Source organism: Zalophus californianus, chromosome 4, assembly GCF_009762305.2.
Source record: "Zalophus californianus isolate mZalCal1 chromosome 4, mZalCal1.pri.v2, whole genome shotgun sequence".
Classification (NCBI taxonomy): Eukaryota; Metazoa; Chordata; class Mammalia; order Carnivora; family Otariidae; genus Zalophus; species Zalophus californianus.
The window spans coordinates 60,039,724-60,052,441 of record NC_045598.1 but is presented as its reverse complement, the minus strand read 5'-3'; the positions used below and the strand labels follow the sequence as shown (position 1 = coordinate 60,052,441).

The window sequence follows — 12,718 nt, the reverse complement described above, 5'->3', positions numbered from 1 at the left end:
CCCACTGCACATAGATTAACCTCCAACTTAAATATCTGGGAAAATACATATTATAGTCAAGTTATGATATTTATGCAGACTGCCCCTGAAGGGCAATAAAATACAGAACAAGTTATGATTAATAATATAACAAGTTGCCATAATAGAGGGATATTCTGCAAAAAAACAAACTTATTTCCAGCATGTGTGTGTCATTATGTCCCTGTGCATTTTATATGTATGTGTGTGTGTGTGTACACACATGTGTGTACGTGTATGCATTTCTTTGGTGAACAGTGTATCAGAAAACCACCTTGGAAATTTCTAAAGATGGTAGACTTCTTTGATTCACCTGTGTGATTCCCTTAAAACAAAAGAAAACAAAAACAAGTAAGTTCTTCCAGAATCAGAAAGTATAGCCTCCTTGAGCAAGCTGAATACAGGGTTGCCAAAGTCACTGACAATACTGTCATTCAGAATAGACGTAGGAAAGATGCAGTTTGGCGTATGTAACAATCACACTAGAGTTCACTGCTCCTCTACACTGAACAAACCACAGTGAAGAGAGGGGAAAAAAGAAAGGATAATTAGACACATGGTTTTTAGAACAGTACTTAGTGTGTATCTCCCAAAGAGAAGCACACTCATTGATGTTACAGCTATGAGGTTGCAAGCAAAGATATGAATACAAATCCAGATTTTATGTGGATGCTCACAAACCTGGCAAGTAGTTTTGAAGGGAACTGAAATAACTGAGCTTAAAAAAAAGTGAGGATAGTGATCTAGAGTGACTGAGCCAATATTATCAGTGAGGTAATAGTTGTACCCCAACTACAAAATACACAGAAGCCCTTGCCCTAGCAGTGGACCAGCATACCAAAAGTTCAACAACCACACTACATGGCATTTAGATCGGGTTATCATAGATCACGGATTTCCCAAATTTTGGTTGTGATATATAGTTGTAGTCCCCAAAAAATAACATTAGCAAACCTTTGAGCTAACAAAGTATATCCTGATTTGGATGATAAATTACATGATCCCTCTACATTTAGAATAAAAGGCAGGAGTGAATGGATCTGACTCTAGATTTCCCTCAGGCTGGATCTAGAAACTTGATTTCTCTCCCCATCCTGGTTTCTTGGAACATTCAGGGTTGAACATATATGATAATTGTTTAGGTGGGACTGCAGGAATTTAGGCAATATACTAATCTTTAGTCTAAGAGTCTTACCGGATTACAATTCTTTCTCACTGAGTCTAATAGTGTCTCTCTTAACTCACATTCATGGAGATAAAACCTAGGACTTAGTTTTTTTGTTAGTCAGTCATATGCATCTGTGGAAGCCTACAGACTCCATTCCTTTATAATTACCAGTTCAACTTCCAAACAATGTGGATTCTATGCAGAAATTCATCCTTACTTCTTAATAAAAATTTCATAATTTCCTAAAATTTTCCTAAATCTTGCAGCCAAAGTGAGGGAGAAAAATACATTCCATGTGCACCAACTACTTTTTTTTTTTGTGTTGAGACAAAACAGGGCAGAAAGCTTGTTTGAGAATCAGAAGTGTCTAACTCTGGTTTTCTTATTACCTTGAAAATCATTAAATTATGTGGGGCTATATATTTCTGATTTTTGCAATATTAAAGTTATAATACATAACTTTGAAGATCCTTTTTTGTTCAAAGACGATATAACTCTATGACCATGATATAATAGAACTGACTACACCAGCCAAATTTAATTCTCAACTTCTTTTTCATTAAGTCAACATAATTCTTTAGGAAAGGTTTCCCTATAATTATAGCAGACAAAAATGAAGCCAAACTACAACATTTGCCAACATTATACATGACATTGGACACGAATAATGCTGGACATTTAAAAATCTCCCAGCCTCAGATTTTGCATCTTCAAAATGAGAGAGCTGGAAGGATGACTCCCTAGTTTTCTAAAATGAAGAATCTATTCCTTAGTGGAGAATTTGTTTCTTAGAAAAACAAAATTTTGTCCTTTTCCTTACCCTCTGTGAACAACACTTCTCTCCTTTCATGTTCCTCTGTCAGGATAAAAGCCTTTTACCCTAAGTATGATAGGTTATGTCTTTTAAGAAAGTATAGACAAAAGAAGTCAATTATGGGTTTAAACTTTGATAATAACTCCACGTTTTTACAGACAACTGGGTGATTTCTCTCCTTTTTCCACTCCACTTGCTCTGTCTGGATGCAGCCTGCAAGAGAAAATTCACTTTCCAGCCAGTTGCACTTAGGAAAAGAGTCTGGGAAAAATCCCCCATGCTCTGAGCCAGCTGCAGAGGGGCCTGAGTGGTTACTTAATGACTACAGCCCAGGAATGCGGGAGTGTGCCCTCCACTCTGACTTTGGATGAGCCACCCTACTCTTGTGAGACTATGAAAATAGCAGGTCAGACACTATACCTGAGCCATTCAGCTCTTGGCCTAGGGGCTAGCTTGTGCTTCCCCTCCTGTCAGGAAGGGAGCTGCAGAGGTCAGCCAATCCTGGAAACTTCCTCAGGTTCTCCTCCCACAAGAATTGGCCCAGTACGCATTATGGAGGTCATTCAAGGCCTCCATATTAGAAATTTGCTCTGACAGAAAAGTAGTAATTTTTCTAACACGCTGCAAAGTTAAACTGTCAATCAATACATGCACCAGCTTAAAAAAAAAAAAAGTATTATCTAACCATAAGACAGCCTATAAATGAATATTGTTCTTTCTTTGTAGTGAGGTGATTAGAAATAATTATTTCACACATATGCTATGTTTTATAGCCTATTAAATAAAGCTTACATGTCATATTCAACTTTATGTTTCTTCCTCTCCTAATTTATATTTTCCTAAATATATAAGCATAGTTTTATTGTTTGCAGGTAAAACAATCTTCTAAAGAATGCCTTAGTGTTCTATACCCGTGTGTATGGTGTTTCTTCCCTTCATATCAATTAACTGGATTGTTGCCACTTTGTTAGCCAGCTCTCAATCAAGCAAGGAGAACACATGAATGGAGAGACTGTTGCATATGGCAGACAGTACTGAGTAACTCTGCAGGGAATACTTTCTGCCAATTTTGGGTTCTAAATCTGCTTTATCCTCACATTAGTGTCCTCAACTGAGAAGAGAATTCCAGCTTCATTCAAAACAGTAATCCTTGTTTTCCTGTTGGAATCAGGATATATTCCTGAAACTGCATGCACAGAGCAGTAAACCAATCGCTGTGGAATGAAGTGTCAGTCTGAAATGCCTAATACAACAATTGTTTAGTCAGTATTAGGAAATGGTTTGGCTTTACATTTGAAAGTCTGGCATTTAACTTATGATTTTGTCAATATACACCAAAGGCCACAAAAAAAAAGAGCTATGATGAATCTGCTATCAACCTAACTCTGGACAGTTGTGTGTTTTGTTCTGTTGAGTTACTGTATATTCATTATAATAATATTGCCTAGATTCAAAAGAAAATGAGAAGTCCAATTCCTGATTAAAGTAGATGCAGCTGGCAGGAAAATCATGTGAGAAGGGTTTGAATGCAAAGGTTATCAGTTGATTACAGCAACCAAGAGCAGTATTTGTATTAAAGAAGCTGTTTAGTTCTTTATTGACTTGTCCTTTTAAAAATATTTATTGTGCATCTTTCTGGGTGACACAATATGCTACATGCTAAAGAAATCACAGGTGAGTATTACATAGGTATTGTGCCATGAGAATAAAATCTATTGGGATGGGTAAACATCTAAATATAATAGAAGGACCTACAAGTTATTCTTACTCCATAAATACATTATAAAACATGTTAAGGTCAGTACAATGCTATGTCATCCCTCATGCTTCCTCATCTTAGGTTGACCCCGAAATAAGGATTTGAGTGCAAGTAGTTAGTTTATTTGAAAAATAATCTTTGAAAGCACTGGTAGGAGAATGAAATGAGACAAGAAAGGGAAGGAAGCCAGTTCTGGCTTCATTAAATAACAGGTTACTTCCATGGCAACCTGGCACATGACCACTGGAGATGCAGGGAGACTGTCTAGGACACACTTCTGAATTACCCTGCTAAAGGAGTCAGGAGGACCAGCTCTTGATCCACTGATTCCTCCCTTGACATTGGTTGAGGACTACTACAGGCTACACCAACTCCCGGATACTTCCAACGTAACATGAGCACAGATCAAGCATATTCTTTTCACATCTCGGATAGAGACTCAGGTCCAGACTACAGTTTCTAACAAGGAGCTGGGAATGGTGAGGGCCAAGAGAATATCCTTGGGACAGTGACTATGTCTACTCACTCCATTTGCTGTAGCTCATTCATAGCTTTAATCACACTGCAAGCATTTTGGGAATACAACTTTATGTGAGAAATAGTATACATTCTGAGCTCTATTCCATTTTGCAATCCTGCACCAAGTTAATGGAATATTTTCTTTTTAAACCCTACCTGTTTATTTATCACTTGTTATTATACAAGAGATGTAGTGTAATGGCTTTCTAACTGATTGACCTGCCTCTGGTCTGCACCTACTCTAATCCATCTTTTTTTCTTTTTTTCAATGGATCAGATATTTTTTAAAGGGTCTTTCAGCTTTATGGGTTGGTTCTATTAATTTCATATGTGTCTAGGACTTGCTAAGTCAGAGAAATTCAACTCAACAGCAGGCTACTGTAACACAGTGGAGTGGAGAAGGGGGACTCTGGGGAACCCAGAGTCCAAGTATTTTCAAAAACTTCTTTCTCCATAACTCACATGTTGCAGGCATCATTTCATATCATGGCATATATGACGATGGCTGGATGGCCCAACAGTTGGTTCCTAGACATAGTTTCTAGAAATCTCTCCAGGTTTTGGGAAGATGCATCATTTCTTGAAATATTCTGGTAGTCTCTGTAATTGCAGTGTAATCAAAGATAAATAGAGTTTTCTTTAATTCCACTAATGGAGTCCAGAAACCCAGTAGCACCAAAGAGTTGAGACCAGTCGAGCTCATTGGTAAGAGAGCTATTGGTAAATTAATGAAGGATTGCAAAGACAGCTGTGAAAGTGTGATCCATTCAGGAGAGATGTGAAAATGAGCCCCAGCTGAGTCTCCCAGCAAAATGATTCCCCTGGGCTGTGAACCTTCACAGAACTTCTTCTCAAATGGAATTCCATCTTTTGGATCAGCACCCCAAATGCCATTACAGTTTGAATCCTCATGTATATCCCAGTTGTCTGGCCTTCTGCCCAGGTACGCAATTTGTTGTTGTCATTGTAGTCTCTCCCTCGCCAGTGGTAGCCCCTCAAGGTTGGAAAAATGCTATATTTGTCTCATCTTTGAATGGCACAGAATTTTCTAGAGTTGATTTAATCCTCTGACAGATCTTGGCCTAAAATAGGAGGGAACAAACATCAGAAGTACTTCTGAAATATTTCAGAGTTGGGGATTTCTTTACAATCTGTCTTGCCTTCTCTAATGTAAATTTCCATGGCTCCTTGGGAAGTGGGTAGAGACGACATAATGCTTCGCCAATGTCCTGCTTACAAAACTCCAGGGTATGACACACCACATCAGCATTCATATCTGTGCCAAGCAGTTTGATGAGGTCCGGTCCAACCATTCTTATCACTAAATAGCAGGTGGTCTTCAAGAACAGCTTTTCTTCCAAAAGGTGGTCATTTTTCTATTTGTAGACTTGCAGTTTTGTTCTCTCAGAACTCCATTCGACTTCTTGGGTGTTCAGAATGATTTGATAACTATCTAGCTGTGTTTGAGGGACAAGAGAGCTCAGGGTCCTCCTGCTCCTCTGCCATCTTAACTCCTCCCCTCATACCTTGTTACCAGATTAACATTTCATGTCTTCCTTTATTAAGCACCTCCAGTGGTTCTTCCATGCCTATGAAGGCATGCTAAAATGTTTTAGTCTAATGTACATAAAGGCTGCATTTTGCATTCTATAGAACTTTTACTTTATTATTTTGTTTAATCTTCACAATTCTGTGGATATTATTAACTCACTTTTAAGAAAAAAACTAAAGAGTTTGTGATTTTTCCCCCAAAGAATTTAAGTGAATTCCTTATATCTTACACTAAGAATAGGAGTTGGAATTTGAACCCAAGTGTGTTGCTATCTTCTACGTACACTCCATTTATCCATTTTCAGTGTTTTCTGTCCTACCATGTCCCCAGCAAGGCCAACCCAGACTCCTTTGCTTATACTTGGTGCTGGAAGGCACCAGCAAGAGATAGGGTTTCCATAGTTTTGTAAGCATAGGATATCACTGGAAACAATACATCACTTCGGTATCAATGTCCTCACATATGATTTAACATTTACTATGTATATAGACATCAGTTTAGTACTTCATAATGTGCAAGGTATATAAAAACAGTCCTTTGTGTGACACACACACACACACACACACACACACACACACACACCCCAAAAATGTATAAAATGAGACTCTCTATCTCAATATTAGTTTATCTCTGTCTCAGAATAAAACTTAGTTATGAGTTTCAAGACCATATCAACTTGCCAAGGAGATGGGCAAGAACATGACTGTTTTACTGCTGTTATCTGACCATCTCCAGCCTGTCAGAGAATTTGGAAAAGCCAAGAGGTAAGTTGGGAATCAAAGTATTTCTCTGACAAGAGCTATTCTGTGAGTCCCATCTCCCAAGGGGTACTGGGGTAGAATGGTTGTCTTCTGACCTTCATCTTAGTGAAAGGAGTTTCAAAGAAATAACTCAGCAAGCTTGATTGTATTCCCAGCAGTCTAGTGACACCCTGGATGAGGGTCAGACTCACAAGTGAGAATTTTAAAGGGCAAAAGGCTGTAGCTAAAGCTGCCTGCTGGGCAGCTAAATGAAAAGCAGGGCATAATTGAAAATAACTGCACTCCTACTGATGGCAGATCAAAGGGGCATGTTTCCTGTTCTCTACATAAGAGAAATTTGGCCAGAGTTGGTTTAGATACTGCAAAGAGGGACAAATGGAGGAGCAAGTGGACCTCAGCAGAAAGAGCCTGAGATAGTATTGCCAAATGCTTTAGAAATGAGGGAAGAATCTTGAATGGTCAGCTCAAGGAGATACGTAAACACATGTCAAGGGAAGTAGAGATGAGAGAGAGTCTTAAGGAGAGAATTTCCTGAGTAACCCCTAGAAGTATCTCTAAGAGAGCTGTAAATGTTTGCCACATCCCGAAGAAACTGATGCCAGATGGGCCCCATAGGTAACATATGGGAAACCTATCTTTTTTTTTTTTCTTCTACTACAGGTAATCAACCCAAAAGGGAGGAGAGAAGCTTTAATTTTAAATAAAGTTTAGAGGCTTTATTATTTTTGTTGTTATAATGGAGTAGACAGAATGACTACTAACCTTATATTCTTTGTTTGATAAAAATGGTTTGGAAGACTTTTATTTTCTGAGTGACCAAACAAAATCAGAGATCAAGTTCTAGTGGTCAGTTTGAAGACATTTATGCTCTTATGCATGTTCGACATCAATAGATTCTTGAGAAAAATGGTCCTTTGTATAGAGATAACTGTCTTATATATTTAACCTTTAAAGAAGAAAACCAAACTCTCCTGAAAGATTATCATAGATTTCTGACATATAATTGCATGTAAAATGGAATGAGATACATTTAAAAGTTTTTCTTTTTTTAAATGTTTTGAGAATGAGAAAATCCCATTAAATTAATAGCATTCATTTAAATCTAATTACCAGAAAAATGCATATTAGTTATTTTACCATTAACACCTGAATTACAGTAAAAAGGTATACCTGAATATTGAAGATAAATCTGGTATCAGAATTTGAAACAAACTCCCTGTTGTTTCATATAGAACAAAATAATTCATAGTATATACAACCAGATAGATTAGAGATTTAATTATATAATGCCTTCAAACAAAGCCTGAAAACCTCTAATCTTAAGTATCAAAACTTTAAAGATCAAGACACAAAGAAAATGAATGAACTGATGAATGAATTAATCAGTTAATCAATTAATTCAGACCCTGGGTAGGCAGAGAGAGAAAGGACCAAGAGACTATATTGCCCCCAAGGAAAATAATGTTAATAATGTGTTCCCTCTCTTGCTATTATTTATACATAAAGAAAGGCTTCTCTGAATAGGACTATATAAAGAAAGTTGAATCCAAGTAAAAATGAAGACAGAACAATCATTAAGTAATATGGTAGATAAGGGCACAGAAAAAAAATTAACTGAAATACTGGTTGGGCTAACATGGTTTAAAGTTGCACTCAGAGGGATACCTAATACTTTCATGCATTTTTAATATAATTTTCTTCAACTGGAATTTTGTATATCATCGGAAACAATTAAATACATTGTACTCTACATAATCAAGAAGTGTTCTCACCACCAGCAAGGATACTGTGAAACCACCATTCTGGTTTTCCTGCCCTCATAATCCTATCTATGGATTACAGGCCCCTAGATAGGTTTTGCTAATTAATCTTGAATATGTTACTGTCCTTGAATTTATCAGGGCCTGATTACTATTTTAATTTGCCTCTTTTGGATATGCAATCTGTAGATATTCTTTCAAAACATTCTTTTAAATACAGCCATGATGGTAGCAACAATACACAGGAAATCTGTGTAAGAGCTCATTATGAAACAAATTGAGACATTTTCAAAAATACAGTAAGAGATGAGATATGAGAATTCCTATGATCATAACTTGTTTCTGTCACTAACAATGTATTTGTCACATGACTGCAGTATCTGTTTTGAAGTGGGATGTTAAAAGAGATATGGCATACAGTGAGAAGCAATTGTCATTATGGTAAACTCTTCCCATCACTTTCTAATGACAAGGAAAATATCATTAAGGGTGAACTGTCTGGTTCACTTTCGAAAAGACTTCAATACAGAGGAGAGTGAGTTAAGAAAGATCAGTCCAGGGGAGCCTGGGTGGCTCAGTCGTTAAGCGTCTGCCTTCGACTCAGGTCATGATCCCAGGGTCCTGGATCCAGCCCCGCATCAGGCTCCCTGCTCGGCGGGAAGCCTGCTTCTCCTTCTCTCACTCCCCCTGCTTGTGTTCCCTCTCTTGCTATGTCTCTGTCTGTCAAATAAATAAGTAAAAAATCTTTAAAAAAAAAAAAAAAAGAAAGATCACTCCATCTACTTCTTGCTAGAACTCCTATTAATAGTCTCTTAGGGTAACTCACACTCTCGTTTCTTGAAATCATTTTTTCATATTGCAACCAGAGTGATCTTATGAAAGTACAACGTTAATATGATACCCATTTGCTGAAATTCCTTCTGTGGCTTTTCATTACTCCTAGAAAACTTTTTTTTTAAGAAAATAAAAGATTAAATCCCATAATCAGGAGACCTGCCCAGTCTATCTCTTGACAGTCTCCAACCTCACATCACACTGTGTCCTGTGCTCATTCAGTCATGAGGACTTCTTTCAGTACCGCCTCATTTTGATTACTCCTGCCATTGTTTTGCAGATTTAATTCTTTCTCTCTTGAACTCTTTTACTTCCTGTTTTACCTAATTTATGACTATTCCTCCTTAATATTTGTCTTTGCCACAAGAATGTTTTCTTGGATAAGCTCCTCAGTTAAAAGCTGCCTGTCACACAATTCCTTAGCAATATGCATTTCTTTTTTAGAGCCCTATCACAGCTTCAATTTTAACCATTCAGAGGTTTTTACTTAATGTTTATTTCCTGCCCTTTGCAAGAGGGTAAGCTCCATTAGGACAGAGGGGGAGGAAATCTGTACTTGCTCAATGTTGTAGTGCTAGTGCTCAACTAGCTAAAATTAAGAATTCAGAAGAGAGTGATATTTACTTTAAAATTCAAAAATCTTAGGAGACCCTTATGGTGAGGACAGATCAAAAGATATCAGTATGATGTATGCTTCCTACCCCTACCTGAGCCTACAAACCTATTTGGGAAGCAAGAATTATGCACATGAAAGATAGTTAAGTATAAAAGAGTACATTACACAGATTAATAGCATAGTAGTGATAATATACAGTTTTAAAAAGATTGCTATTTATTTTAATGTTAAATGAATTTTAATATAATTTTTATAGTTATAAATATTTTAAATTTATAAAATATAGTTTATAAATTATATTTATATTTCAGATCCACAGATTTTGAATTTTGTTTAAATAACATGCATTGTATATATTTAGTATTAATATTAATGTGTTACTATATATATTTGTTCACTCCAAAATAATAGACAAAAAACTAAGGCTTAGTGAGACTAACTTCTCCAAAATCCAAAAACATTCTGACAGTAATACAAGTATATGGACAGCAAAACAAAGAGAGGTGCTCTATGACACCAAAACTAGAATTTATAATTTCCCTGAAAATTAAAAATATAGGATAATAAAAGCATAGTTGGCCTGTTTATGAAAGTATTTACTACATCTGGCGCAACAGATTTTTTTACTTTTTCAATAACCTAATTGTGCTTCTTTTGAGGATTTTGAGGATTTTAAGTGAAAGAACTATAGGCAACAAAGTGAGGGTTGCTGGAATGGGGGTGGGGTGGGAGGCATGGGGTGGCTGGGTGATAGACATTGGGGAGGGTATGTGCTATGGTGAGTGCTGTGAATTGTGCAAGACTGTTGAGTCACAGATCTGTACCTCTGAAACAAATAATGCAATACATGTTAAGAGAAAAAAAAAAAAAGAAGATAGCAGGAGGGGAAGAATGAAAGGGGGGGAAATCGGAGGGGGAGACGAACCATGAGAGACGATGGACTCTGAAAAACAAACTGAGGGTTCTGGGGGGGCGGAATGGTTAGCCTGGTGATGGGTATTAAAGAGGGCACGTTTTGCGTGGAGCACTGGGTGTTATACGCAAACAATGAATCATGGAACACTACATCAAAACCTAATGATGTAATATATGGTGATTAACATAACAATAAAAAAATTAAAGAAAAAATAAAATAAAATAAATACTATAGGAAAGGTGTGGAAGACAGTTTGGGGAAGACAAGGTCTGAGGATAGGAAAGTCACAGATTTTTGGTTTTTTGTTTCATTTAAATTAATAGACTTTAATTTTAGAGCAGTTTTAGGCTCACAGAAAGTGGAGAAGTACAAAATTCCCATATATCCACCCCTTCAGCTTCCTCTATTAACATCTTGCATTGATGTGGTACGTTTGTTAGAACTGATTAGCCAATATGAATACATTATTATTACCCAAAGTCCATAGTTTTGATTAGGATTCACTCTGTAGTACACATTCTATAGGTTTTATCAAATGTATAATGTCATTCATCCTATCATACAAAATAGTTTCATTGCTTTAAAAGTACCCTGTGTTTCACCTGTTCTTCCCTCTCCACCATCCCAAATCCCTGGCAATAACTGATCTTTTACTATTTCATTCATTCATTTAATATAATTTATAGAATATCATTCTACTTAGGTAACATTACAGGTGCTAGAGATGCAATGCTCAACAAATAGACTGGTTCCTAATTTCCATGAACTCTATTCTATTGGTGGGAGATGAGGAGAAAAAGATAAATGAAAAATACAATATTTAGAAGAGTTTAAAAATAAAATACCATTATAAGATAAAAAAATAAATGAGGGAGGAGGTATTTTTTGGAGATGTGTGACTTGAGATAAACACTAAATAATAGCAAGTGTGTTCTGCAAAGTTCTTAGGCTAGGGCATTCCAGACAGAGCAAACCCAAAATACAAAGGTTCTGATACATCAGAAAGGGTTTGGTCTGTTTTAGTGCCAGAAAAATGTCTTCATGAAAAGACAAAGAAACGTTTATCACTCCAGTAGCAACAAGCACCCTCAGCACACAGACCATCTCTGTTTCCAAATAAGACACTTGTAATTCCTCATTTTCCTGAATATCTCACTGATAGTCAACTGTTACCAACTCTCCTTGAGCTGCTCTCATACTCTTGTGAGTTTATACTCCCACCTCTCTGGCTCTCCTGAGATCCTTTTTCTCTGTTTTCCTTCCTCTAGCATACACAAAAATGTTGGATTTCTTTTTTGGAATGAAACGTTGGTTCTTCTTTTTGTCTCTGCCATCTTTCTGGGGATAATCTTATTCAAGCCTGTGACTTTAAATATCATACTACTCATAAAATATTCTTGCTCAATTTTTGTTAATGAAACACACACACAGAAATTTTAACTTAAAAACACAAGAGTCATCTTTGACTCTTTGATTCCTCCGTCTGTTTGCCTTCCCTATCCAACAGAATTCTAAATTCTACATATAATATATTAAAACCTATCTCTAATCAGATCACCATTTTACAGTAGTGTAGCATTATCATTAAGAGCATGTTCTGTGATATCAAGCTTCCTGATGACTATTCTGTCCTATCATTAATAGCATGATCTGCAGGAAGTGATCACCTCCCCAAGCTGTATCTCTTCATCAATACATTAGTTGTAGCAATTCACATATGAGATGTTTAGCATGTGCAGACCTTACACTCTTCAAAGGAATTAATTGAATGGACCTAAATGTAAAACACAAAAGTATAAACTCCTGGAAGATACATAGAATAAAACAAAGATGACTTTGGATATGGTATATCACCAAAGATACAGTCCATAAAAAAAAAAAAACTAATTGATAAACTGGACTTCATTAAATTTGAAGGAGGTACAAACTCCTAGAGGGGAGGTGAGTAGGGGTATGGGTGAAATAAAGGGTATTAAGAGGTAAACTTCCAGTCATAGAGTA

General features: G+C 36.6%; 1 pseudogene; it reads right to left on the bottom strand.

Annotated features, from left to right (window-relative positions):
- Positions 1-4,736: 4,736 nt before the first annotated feature.
- The window catches only part of LOC113926649, a 39,408-nt pseudogene continuing 31,426 nt past the window's right edge, over positions 4,737-12,718 (bottom strand).